This window comes from Staurois parvus, unplaced genomic scaffold (assembly GCF_062004578.1).
Source record: "Staurois parvus isolate SC_StPar_1 unplaced genomic scaffold, SC_StPar_1.0 ptg003371l, whole genome shotgun sequence".
Taxonomy (NCBI): Eukaryota; Metazoa; Chordata; class Amphibia; order Anura; family Ranidae; genus Staurois; species Staurois parvus.
In genome coordinates, this window is record NW_028321167.1 from 53,743 (window position 1) to 65,440 (window position 11,698).

The following is an 11,698-nucleotide window of genomic DNA, read 5'->3' on the forward strand; positions in this document are numbered from 1 at the left end:
AAAATTTGGGACCGCTTCATGGGTTAGCATGTCAACCTTACGCAGGGGCTTGCTAATTTTCTCTGTATCGTTCCACGATTGTAATCCTGCCCACCCGCCGATGCGGGGGGGCAAAGCAATGGGAGAGCCCGAGGGGTATATAAGCCGTCAAAGAGGTCAGAAGATCAGCTTATGGAGAGCGTTGAATGTCGGTGTTCTGCGCTATTTCTGCCAAACTATGTTTATGAATTCTAAGAATGCTTTTTGTATAATCATAATCAATGTGATCAATAATGTCTGTCAGTTGAAAAGTTGATTTTACTGAAGAAAATGAGGAGCACACAGGCTATTGTTAAGCAGGACACCGCATGCAAGTGAGCAGCTCTGCCAGGAGGCATTGTGGGAAGGCAGGCAGGCCACGCCCACCATGCCTTGCTGGGCCCATAAAGCAGAGGTGGTTGGATCCAAACCATCCTCTGCTAGGCGGCTATTTTGGATTTGGATTTCCTGGTAATTATTAAAGAGCCATTTTAGTCCATTGGTTTTGTTTTTTTGCTATATTATTTTCAACTCACTTTGATTGATTGATGTATCTCTGTGGTTTTAAAAATGGTGCCTGCGCCATCTATCCACCTAGGGAAGCCTATTGAAACGAGTGGTCTGTCCTAGAGGTGCGCTACGAGAACGCACACGCTGGCATGCCCCTTACACCCCGGTCACGTCAGGTGCAACTTGGCCTGCGACTTGCAAAACTGTAGGCCAAGTCGCACCCTATTGTCCGCTATTACAGCGGTCCTATGGGTGCGGTTCCGGCTTTGTCGGAGCCGCGCCGACCTCTAAAGTAGTGCACGCAGCAGAGCTTTTGGTGCGGTTTGCATAGGCATTGGTGTCAGCAGGTCGCCCGATTTTGAAATGGTTTTGGGTGTGAGCGGGGGCTCAGGGTGTAAGCGAGCGCTTATGGCATTTGTTCCCTGGTTCCCTTTTTGTTTTCCCGAATGAAGGAGCTCGGGGGAGGGGCGCACTTTTGGCATCCTCACCTTGAGTGCCAGGGGACCTTTCCCAGAGCTGGCCCAGAGGTCGTTGGATGGAAACCATCCTCCGCTAGGCGGCTCTTTTTGATTTTCTCGTATCGATGAACCATTTCCATGCCGGGCACTTTTACCCCCTTCCTGCCCAGGCCATTTTTCAGGTTTCAGCGCTCTCACAATTTCAATGACAATTCGCTCGGTCATACAACATTGTACCCAAACAAACATTTCATCGTTTTCTTCACACAACTAGAGCTTTCTTTTGGTGGTATTTAATCACCGCTGGGGTTTTTATTTTTGGCTAAATTAACCAAAAAAGACCGAAAATTTAAAAACAAAACACGGTTTTCTTTGTTTCTGTTATAAAAGTTCGCAAATCCGTAATGGTTCTTCATAAATTTAGGCCGAGATGTATTCTGCTACATGTCTTTGGTGAAAATAACCCAAATTAGGATGTATTTTTTAGTTTGTAGGAAAGTGATAGAGTTCACAAACTCTGGTATAGGTCTGAATATTGATCAATCCTGAAGTAGTGACAGCCAATCTAATTTCTTGAGGCCCAAGAATGTCAGAACAGTACAGATATTCCCCAAATGACCCCTTTTTGTAAAGTAGACAGTACGACGGATTTCATAAGAGGCATGGCGAGTTTTTTGAAGTTGTATTTTTTTTGTCCGAATTTTTCAGAAAATGAAAAAAATGATTGTCACAATTATTTTTTTTTACATACTGTCACCAGTGCAGTACAGCGTCATCCTATCACTGGCATAGCGGTGATCAGGGACACTGACTGGTGACAGTATGGGGAAAAAAAAAAAAAAAAATCATTTTTTTTACTTTTTTTTTATTATTGTTCATTTTTTATTACATTTTTTTTCTTTTTCTTCAAGATTTTCTTTTCATATTTCCCTATGACCAAAGTAGTACAATGTTACCACAGTAACATTGTACTACTTTGGGGAAGTGATCAGTTTTTTTTTTTTCTTTTCTTACACAATTTGCTTATAGCAAAGACTTCCTTTGCTATAAGCAAGCATTTACCTGAATGACATCGATTCATTCAGGGGTTTGTTTTTTTTTTTTTTTGTGCTCAGCTGTGATCTGGCCACGGCTCATCACATGACATGTGCATGTGATCGCTGTGACGATTCACAGCTAGACACTAGTAGACAATGGATGGCATGCATGAAGCCATCCATGGTGTACAACTGTCATGTGACCTGCTGTGATTGGTCACAGCAGGTCACATGGTACCAGCAACGGGGCCGGTACTCAGATCTGTCATCGGCCGTGTCCGAGGTACATTGGTTTTGTTTTTTTGCTATATTATTTTCAACTCACTTTGATTGATTTATGTATCTCTGTGGTTTTAAAATCGATCTATTCACCTAGGGAAGCCTATTGAAACGAGTGGTCTGTCCTAGACGTGCGCTATGAGAACGCACACGCTGGCATGCCCCTTACACCCCGGTCACGTCAGGTGCAACTTGGCCTGCGACTTGTAAAACTGTAGGCCAAGTCGCACCCTATTGTCCGCTATTACAGCGGTCCTATGGGTGCGGTTCCGGCTTTGTCGGAGCCGCGCCGACCTCTAAAGTAGTGCACGCAGCAGAGCTTTTGGTGCGGTTTGCATAGGCATTGGTGTCAGCAGGTCGCCCGATTTTGAAATGGTTTTGGGTGTGAGCGGGGGCTCAGGGTGTAAGCGAGCGCTTATGGCATTTGTTCCCTGGTTCCCTTTTTGTTTTCCCGAATGAAGGAGCTCGGGGGAGGGGCGCACTTTTGGCATCCTCACCTTGAGTGCCAGGGGACCTTTCCCAGAGCTGGCCCAGAGGTCGTTGGATGGAAACCATCCTCCGCTAGGCGGCTCTTTTTGATTTTCTCGTATCGATGAACCATTTCCATGCCGGGCACTTTTACCCCCTTCCTGCCCAGGCCATTTTTCAGGTTTCAGCGCTCTCACAATTTCAATGACAATTCGCTCGGTCATACAACATTGTACCCAAACAAACATTTCATCGTTTTCTTCACACAACTAGAGCTTTCTTTTGGTGGTATTTAATCACCGCTGGGGTTTTTATTTTTGGCTAAATTAACCAAAAAAGACCGAAAATTTAAAAACAAAACACGGTTTTCTTTGTTTCTGTTATAAAAGTTCGCAAATCCGTAATGGTTCTTCATAAATTTAGGCCGAGATGTATTCTGCTACATGTCTTTGGTGAAAATAACCCAAATTAGGATGTATTTTTTAGTTTGTAGGAAAGTGATAGAGTTCACAAACTCTGGTATAGGTCTGAATATTGATCAATCCTGAAGTAGTGACAGCCAATCTAATTTCTTGAGGCCCAAGAATGTCAGAACAGTACAGATATTCCCCAAATGACCCCTTTTTGTAAAGTAGACAGTACGACGGATTTCATAAGAGGCATGGCGAGTTTTTTGAAGTTGTATTTTTTTTGTCCGAATTTTTCAGAAAATGAAAAAAATGATTGTCACAATTATTTTTTTTTACATACTGTCACCAGTGCAGTACAGCGTCATCCTATCACTGGCATAGCGGTGATCAGGGACACTGACTGGTGACAGTATGGGGAAAAAAAAAAAAAAAAATCATTTTTTTTACTTTTTTTTTATTATTGTTCATTTTTTATTACATTTTTTTTCTTTTTCTTCAAGATTTTCTTTTCATATTTCCCTATGACCAAAGTAGTACAATGTTACCACAGTAACATTGTACTACTTTGGGGAAGTGATCAGTTTTTTTTTTTTCTTTTCTTACACAATTTGCTTATAGCAAAGACTTCCTTTGCTATAAGCAAGCATTTACCTGAATGACATCGATTCATTCAGGGGTTTGTTTTTTTTTTTTTTTGTGCTCAGCTGTGATCTGGCCACGGCTCATCACATGACATGTGCATGTGATCGCTGTGACGATTCACAGCTAGACACTAGTAGACAATGGATGGCATGCATGAAGCCATCCATGGTGTACAACTGTCATGTGACCTGCTGTGATTGGTCACAGCAGGTCACATGGTACCAGCAACGGGGCCGGTACTCAGATCTGTCATCGGCCGTGTCCGAGGTACATTGGTTTTGTTTTTTTGCTATATTATTTTCAACTCACTTTGATTGATTTATGTATCTCTGTGGTTTTAAAATCGATCTATTCACCTAGGGAAGCCTATTGAAACGAGTGGTCTGTCCTAGACGTGCGCTATGAGAACGCACACGCTGGCATGCCCCTTACACCCCGGTCACGTCAGGTGCAACTTGGCCTGCGACTTGTAAAACTGTAGGCCAAGTCGCACCCTATTGTCCGCTATTACAGCGGTCCTATGGGTGCGGTTCCGGCTTTGTCGGAGCCGCGCCGACTTCTAAAGTAGTGCACGCAGCAGAGCTTTTGGTGCGATTTGCATAGGCATTGGTGTCAGCAGGTCACCCAATTTTGAAATTGGTTTTGATGTGAGCGGGGGCTCAGGGTGTAAGAGAGCGCTTATGGCATTTGCTGCCTTTTTGTTTTCCCGAATGAAGGGGCTCGGGGGAGGGGCGCACTTTGGCATCCTCACCTTGAGAGCCGGGGGAGCTTTCCCAGAGCTGGCCGTATAGAAAGGCATTGGGAAAGAAAGGGGAGCCAAGAGAAGGAGTGAGAGAATGGAGCGCCCCCATAGACTAACGGGGCAGTGGGATGCCCATAGGCGTGCTGCTCTTCTTCAGAGAAGGTTGGTGGGAGAAGCCGCTAGGGCACGTGCAGCTTTCAGTTGCGCTCTAACCGTAAGCCGCAGCTTGTAATTTTTATTTTTTAAAATAGTTGATGCTAAGAGTAAAAAAAAAAAAAAAGAAAGAAAGAAAGCAAGAAATCCAAAGCATTGAATTGAAGGAAGGTTGTTTGAGGAAAAAATTTGGGACCGCTTCATGGGTTAGCATGTCAACCTTACGCAGGGGCTTGCTAATTTTCTCTGTATCGTTCCACGATTGTAATCCTGCCCACCCGCCGATGCGGGGGGGCAAAGCAATGGGAGAGCCCGAGGGGTATATAAGCCGTCAAAGAGGTCAGAAGATCAGCTTATGGAGAGCGTTGAATGTCGGTGTTCTGCGCTATTTCTGCCAAACTATGTTTATGAATTCTAAGAATGCTTTTTGTATAATCATAATCAATGTGATCAATAATGTCTGTCAGTTGAAAAGTTGATTTTACTGAAGAAAATGAGGAGCACACAGGCTATTGTTAAGCAGGACACCGCATGCAAGTGAGCAGCTCTGCCAGGAGGCATTGTGGGAAGGCAGGCAGGCCACGCCCACCATGCCTTGCTGGGCCCATAAAGCAGAGGTGGTTGGATCCAAACCATCCTCTGCTAGGCGGCTATTTTGGATTTGGATTTCCTGGTAATTATTAAAGAGCCATTTTAGTCCATTGGTTTTGTTTTTTTGCTATATTATTTTCAACTCACTTTGATTGATTGATGTATCTCTGTGGTTTTAAAAATGGTGCCTGCGCCATCTATCCACCTAGGGAAGCCTATTGAAACGAGTGGTCTGTCCTAGAGGTGCGCTACGAGAACGCACACGCTGGCATGCCCCTTACACCCCGGTCACGTCAGGTGCAACTTGGCCTGCGACTTGCAAAACTGTAGGCCAAGTCGCACCCTATTGTCCGCTATTACAGCGGTCCTATGGGTGCGGTTCCGGCTTTGTCGGAGCCGCGCCGACCTCTAAAGTAGTGCACGCAGCAGAGCTTTTGGTGCGGTTTGCATAGGCATTGGTGTCAGCAGGTCGCCCGATTTTGAAATGGTTTTGGGTGTGAGCGGGGGCTCAGGGTGTAAGCGAGCGCTTATGGCATTTGTTCCCTGGTTCCCTTTTTGTTTTCCCGAATGAAGGAGCTCGGGGGAGGGGCGCACTTTTGGCATCCTCACCTTGAGTGCCAGGGGACCTTTCCCAGAGCTGGCCCAGAGGTCGTTGGATGGAAACCATCCTCCGCTAGGCGGCTCTTTTTGATTTTCTCGTATCGATGAACCATTTCCATGCCGGGCACTTTTACCCCCTTCCTGCCCAGGCCATTTTTCAGGTTTCAGCGCTCTCACAATTTCAATGACAATTCGCTCGGTCATACAACATTGTACCCAAACAAACATTTCATCGTTTTCTTCACACAACTAGAGCTTTCTTTTGGTGGTATTTAATCACCGCTGGGGTTTTTATTTTTGGCTAAATTAACCAAAAAAGACCGAAAATTTAAAAACAAAACACGGTTTTCTTTGTTTCTGTTATAAAAGTTCGCAAATCCGTAATGGTTCTTCATAAATTTAGGCCGAGATGTATTCTGCTACATGTCTTTGGTGAAAATAACCCAAATTAGGATGTATTTTTTAGTTTGTAGGAAAGTGATAGAGTTCACAAACTCTGGTATAGGTCTGAATATTGATCAATCCTGAAGTAGTGACAGCCAATCTAATTTCTTGAGGCCCAAGAATGTCAGAACAGTACAGATATTCCCCAAATGACCCCTTTTTGTAAAGTAGACAGTACGACGGATTTCATAAGAGGCATGGCGAGTTTTTTGAAGTTGTATTTTTTTTGTCCGAATTTTTCAGAAAATGAAAAAAATGATTGTCACAATTATTTTTTTTTACATACTGTCACCAGTGCAGTACAGCGTCATCCTATCACTGGCATAGCGGTGATCAGGGACACTGACTGGTGACAGTATGGGGAAAAAAAAAAAAAAAAATCATTTTTTTTACTTTTTTTTTTATTATTGTTCATTTTTTATTACATTTTTTTTCTTTTTCTTCAAGATTTTCTTTTCATATTTCCCTATGACCAAAGTAGTACAATGTTACCACAGTAACATTGTACTACTTTGGGGAAGTGATCAGTTTTTTTTTTTTCTTTTCTTACACAATTTGCTTATAGCAAAGACTTCCTTTGCTATAAGCAAGCATTTACCTGAATGACATCGATTCATTCAGGGGTTTGTTTTTTTTTTTTTTTGTGCTCAGCTGTGATCTGGCCACGGCTCATCACATGACATGTGCATGTGATCGCTGTGACGATTCACAGCTAGACACTAGTAGACAATGGATGGCATGCATGAAGCCATCCATGGTGTACAACTGTCATGTGACCTGCTGTGATTGGTCACAGCAGGTCACATGGTACCAGCAACGGGGCCGGTACTCAGATCTGTCATCGGCCGTGTCCGAGGTACATTGGTTTTGTTTTTTTGCTATATTATTTTCAACTCACTTTGATTGATTTATGTATCTCTGTGGTTTTAAAATCGATCTATTCACCTAGGGAAGCCTATTGAAACGAGTGGTCTGTCCTAGACGTGCGCTATGAGAACGCACACGCTGGCATGCCCCTTACACCCCGGTCACGTCAGGTGCAACTTGGCCTGCGACTTGTAAAACTGTAGGCCAAGTCGCACCCTATTGTCCGCTATTACAGCGGTCCTATGGGTGCGGTTCCGGCTTTGTCGGAGCCGCGCCGACCTCTAAAGTAGTGCACGCAGCAGAGCTTTTGGTGCGGTTTGCATAGGCATTGGTGTCAGCAGGTCGCCCGATTTTGAAATGGTTTTGGGTGTGAGCGGGGGCTCAGGGTGTAAGCGAGCGCTTATGGCATTTGTTCCCTGGTTCCCTTTTTGTTTTCCCGAATGAAGGAGCTCGGGGGAGGGGCGCACTTTTGGCATCCTCACCTTGAGTGCCAGGGGACCTTTCCCAGAGCTGGCCCAGAGGTCGTTGGATGGAAACCATCCTCCGCTAGGCGGCTCTTTTTGATTTTCTCGTATCGATGAACCATTTCCATGCCGGGCACTTTTACCCCCTTCCTGCCCAGGCCATTTTTCAGGTTTCAGCGCTCTCACAATTTCAATGACAATTCGCTCGGTCATACAACATTGTACCCAAACAAACATTTCATCGTTTTCTTCACACAACTAGAGCTTTCTTTTGGTGGTATTTAATCACCGCTGGGGTTTTTATTTTTGGCTAAATTAACCAAAAAAGACCGAAAATTTAAAAACAAAACACGGTTTTCTTTGTTTCTGTTATAAAAGTTCGCAAATCCGTAATGGTTCTTCATAAATTTAGGCCGAGATGTATTCTGCTACATGTCTTTGGTGAAAATAACCCAAATTAGGATGTATTTTTTAGTTTGTAGGAAAGTGATAGAGTTCACAAACTCTGGTATAGGTCTGAATATTGATCAATCCTGAAGTAGTGACAGCCAATCTAATTTCTTGAGGCCCAAGAATGTCAGAACAGTACAGATATTCCCCAAATGACCCCTTTTTGTAAAGTAGACAGTACGACGGATTTCATAAGAGGCATGGCGAGTTTTTTGAAGTTGTATTTTTTTTGTCCGAATTTTTCAGAAAATGAAAAAAATGATTGTCACAATTATTTTTTTTTACATACTGTCACCAGTGCAGTACAGCGTCATCCTATCACTGGCATAGCGGTGATCAGGGACACTGACTGGTGACAGTATGGGGAAAAAAAAAAAAAAAAATCATTTTTTTTACTTTTTTTTTATTATTGTTCATTTTTTATTACATTTTTTTTCTTTTTCTTCAAGATTTTCTTTTCATATTTCCCTATGACCAAAGTAGTACAATGTTACCACAGTAACATTGTACTACTTTGGGGAAGTGATCAGTTTTTTTTTTTTCTTTTCTTACACAATTTGCTTATAGCAAAGACTTCCTTTGCTATAAGCAAGCATTTACCTGAATGACATCGATTCATTCAGGGGTTTGTTTTTTTTTTTTTTTGTGCTCAGCTGTGATCTGGCCACGGCTCATCACATGACATGTGCATGTGATCGCTGTGACGATTCACAGCTAGACACTAGTAGACAATGGATGGCATGCATGAAGCCATCCATGGTGTACAACTGTCATGTGACCTGCTGTGATTGGTCACAGCAGGTCACATGGTACCAGCAACGGGGCCGGTACTCAGATCTGTCATCGGCCGTGTCCGAGGTACATTGGTTTTGTTTTTTTGCTATATTATTTTCAACTCACTTTGATTGATTTATGTATCTCTGTGGTTTTAAAATCGATCTATTCACCTAGGGAAGCCTATTGAAACGAGTGGTCTGTCCTAGACGTGCGCTATGAGAACGCACACGCTGGCATGCCCCTTACACCCCGGTCACGTCAGGTGCAACTTGGCCTGCGACTTGTAAAACTGTAGGCCAAGTCGCACCCTATTGTCCGCTATTACAGCGGTCCTATGGGTGCGGTTCCGGCTTTGTCGGAGCCGCGCCGACCTCTAAAGTAGTGCACGCAGCAGAGCTTTTGGTGCGGTTTGCATAGGCATTGGTGTCAGCAGGTCGCCCGATTTTGAAATGGTTTTGGGTGTGAGCGGGGGCTCAGGGTGTAAGCGAGCGCTTATGGCATTTGTTCCCTGGTTCCCTTTTTGTTTTCCCGAATGAAGGAGCTCGGGGGAGGGGCGCACTTTTGGCATCCTCACCTTGAGTGCCAGGGGACCTTTCCCAGAGCTGGCCCAGAGGTCGTTGGATGGAAACCATCCTCCGCTAGGCGGCTCTTTTTGATTTTCTCGTATCGATGAACCATTTCCATGCCGGGCACTTTTACCCCCTTCCTGCCCAGGCCATTTTTCAGGTTTCAGCGCTCTCACAATTTCAATGACAATTCGCTCGGTCATACAACATTGTACCCAAACAAACATTTCATCGTTTTCTTCACACAACTAGAGCTTTCTTTTGGTGGTATTTAATCACCGCTGGGGTTTTTATTTTTGGCTAAATTAACCAAAAAAGACCGAAAATTTAAAAACAAAACACGGTTTTCTTTGTTTCTGTTATAAAAGTTCGCAAATCCGTAATGGTTCTTCATAAATTTAGGCCGAGATGTATTCTGCTACATGTCTTTGGTGAAAATAACCCAAATTAGGATGTATTTTTTAGTTTGTAGGAAAGTGATAGAGTTCACAAACTCTGGTATAGGTCTGAATATTGATCAATCCTGAAGTAGTGACAGCCAATCTAATTTCTTGAGGCCCAAGAATGTCAGAACAGTACAGATATTCCCCAAATGACCCCTTTTTGTAAAGTAGACAGTACGACGGATTTCATAAGAGGCATGGCGAGTTTTTTGAAGTTGTATTTTTTTTGTCCGAATTTTTCAGAAAATGAAAAAAATGATTGTCACAATTATTTTTTTTTACATACTGTCACCAGTGCAGTACAGCGTCATCCTATCACTGGCATAGCGGTGATCAGGGACACTGACTGGTGACAGTATGGAAAAAAAAAAAAAAATCATTTTTTTTACTTTTTTTTTATTATTGTTCATTTTTTATTACATTTTTTTTCTTTTTCTTCAAGATTTTCTTTTCATATTTCCCTATGACCAAAGTAGTACAATGTTACCACAGTAACATTGTACTACTTTGGGGAAGTGATCAGTTTTTTTTTTTTTCTTTTCTTACACAATTTGCTTATAGCAAAGACTTCCTTTGCTATAAGCAAGCATTTACCTGAATGACATCGATTCATTCAGGGGTTTGTTTTTTTTTTGTTTTTTTTTTTTGTGCTCAGCTGTGATCTGGCCACGGCTCATCACATGACATGTGCATGTGATCGCTGTGACGATTCACAGCTAGACACTAGTAGACAATGGATGGCATGCATGAAGCCATCCATGGTGTACAACTGTCATGTGACCTGCTGTGATTGGTCACAGCAGGTCACATGGTACCAGCAACGGGGCCGGTACTCAGATCTGTCATCGGCCGTGTCCGAGGTACATTGGTTTTGTTTTTTTGCTATATTATTTTCAACTCACTTTGATTGATTTATGTATCTCTGTGGTTTTAAAATCGATCTATTCACCTAGGGAAGCCTATTGAAACGAGTGGTCTGTCCTAGACGTGCGCTATGAGAACGCACACGCTGGCATGCCCCTTACACCCCGGTCACGTCAGGTGCAACTTGGCCTGCGACTTGTAAAACTGTAGGCCAAGTCGCACCCTATTGTCCGCTATTAGAGCGGTCGTACGGGTGCGGTTCCGGCTTTGTCGGAGCCGCGCCGACTTCTAAAGTAGTGCACGCAGCAGAGCTTTTGGTGCGATTTGCATAGGCATTGGTGTCAGCAGGTCACCCAATTTTGAAATTGGTTTTGATGTGAGCGGGGGCTCAGGGTGTAAGAGAGCGCTTATGGCATTTGCTGCCTTTTTGTTTTCCCGAATGAAGGGGCTCGGGGGAGGGGCGCACTTTGGCATCCTCACCTTGAGTGCCGGGGGAGCTTTCCCAGAGCTGGCCGTATAGAAAGGCATTGGGAAAGAAAGGGGAGCCAAGAGAAGGAGTGAGAGAATGGAGCGCCCCCATAGACTAACGGGGCAGTGGGATGCCCATAGGCGTGCTGCTCTTCTTCAGAGAAGGTTGGTGGGAGAAGCCGCTAGGGCACGTGCAGCTTTCAGTTGCGCTCTAACCGTAAGCCGCAGCTTGTAATTTTTATTTTTTAAAATAGTTGATGCTAAGAGTAAAAAAAAAAAAAAAGAAAGAAAGAAAGCAAGAAATCCAAAGCATTGAATTGAAGGAAGGTTGTTTGAGGAAAAAATTTGGGACCGCTTCATGGGTTAGCATGTCAACCTTACGCAGGGGCTTGCTAATTTTCTCTGTATCGTTCCACGATTGTAATCCTGCCCACCCGCCGATGCGGG

General features: G+C 43.7%; 3 non-coding genes across 3 annotated transcripts; all 3 read right to left on the reverse strand.

Annotated features, from left to right (window-relative positions):
* LOC149428258 (U6 spliceosomal RNA) lies at positions 1-107 on the reverse strand. The gene has a single exon (XR_016310808.1). It is a non-coding gene; the product is annotated as a U6 spliceosomal RNA (small nuclear RNA).
* Positions 108-4,901: 4,794 nt separating this feature from the next.
* LOC149428259 (U6 spliceosomal RNA) lies at positions 4,902-5,008 on the reverse strand. Its single transcript, XR_016310810.1, has one exon. It is a non-coding gene; the product is annotated as a U6 spliceosomal RNA (small nuclear RNA).
* Positions 5,009-11,591: 6,583 nt separating this feature from the next.
* LOC149428260 (U6 spliceosomal RNA) lies at positions 11,592-11,698 on the reverse strand. Its single transcript, XR_016310811.1, has one exon. It is a non-coding gene; the product is annotated as a U6 spliceosomal RNA (small nuclear RNA).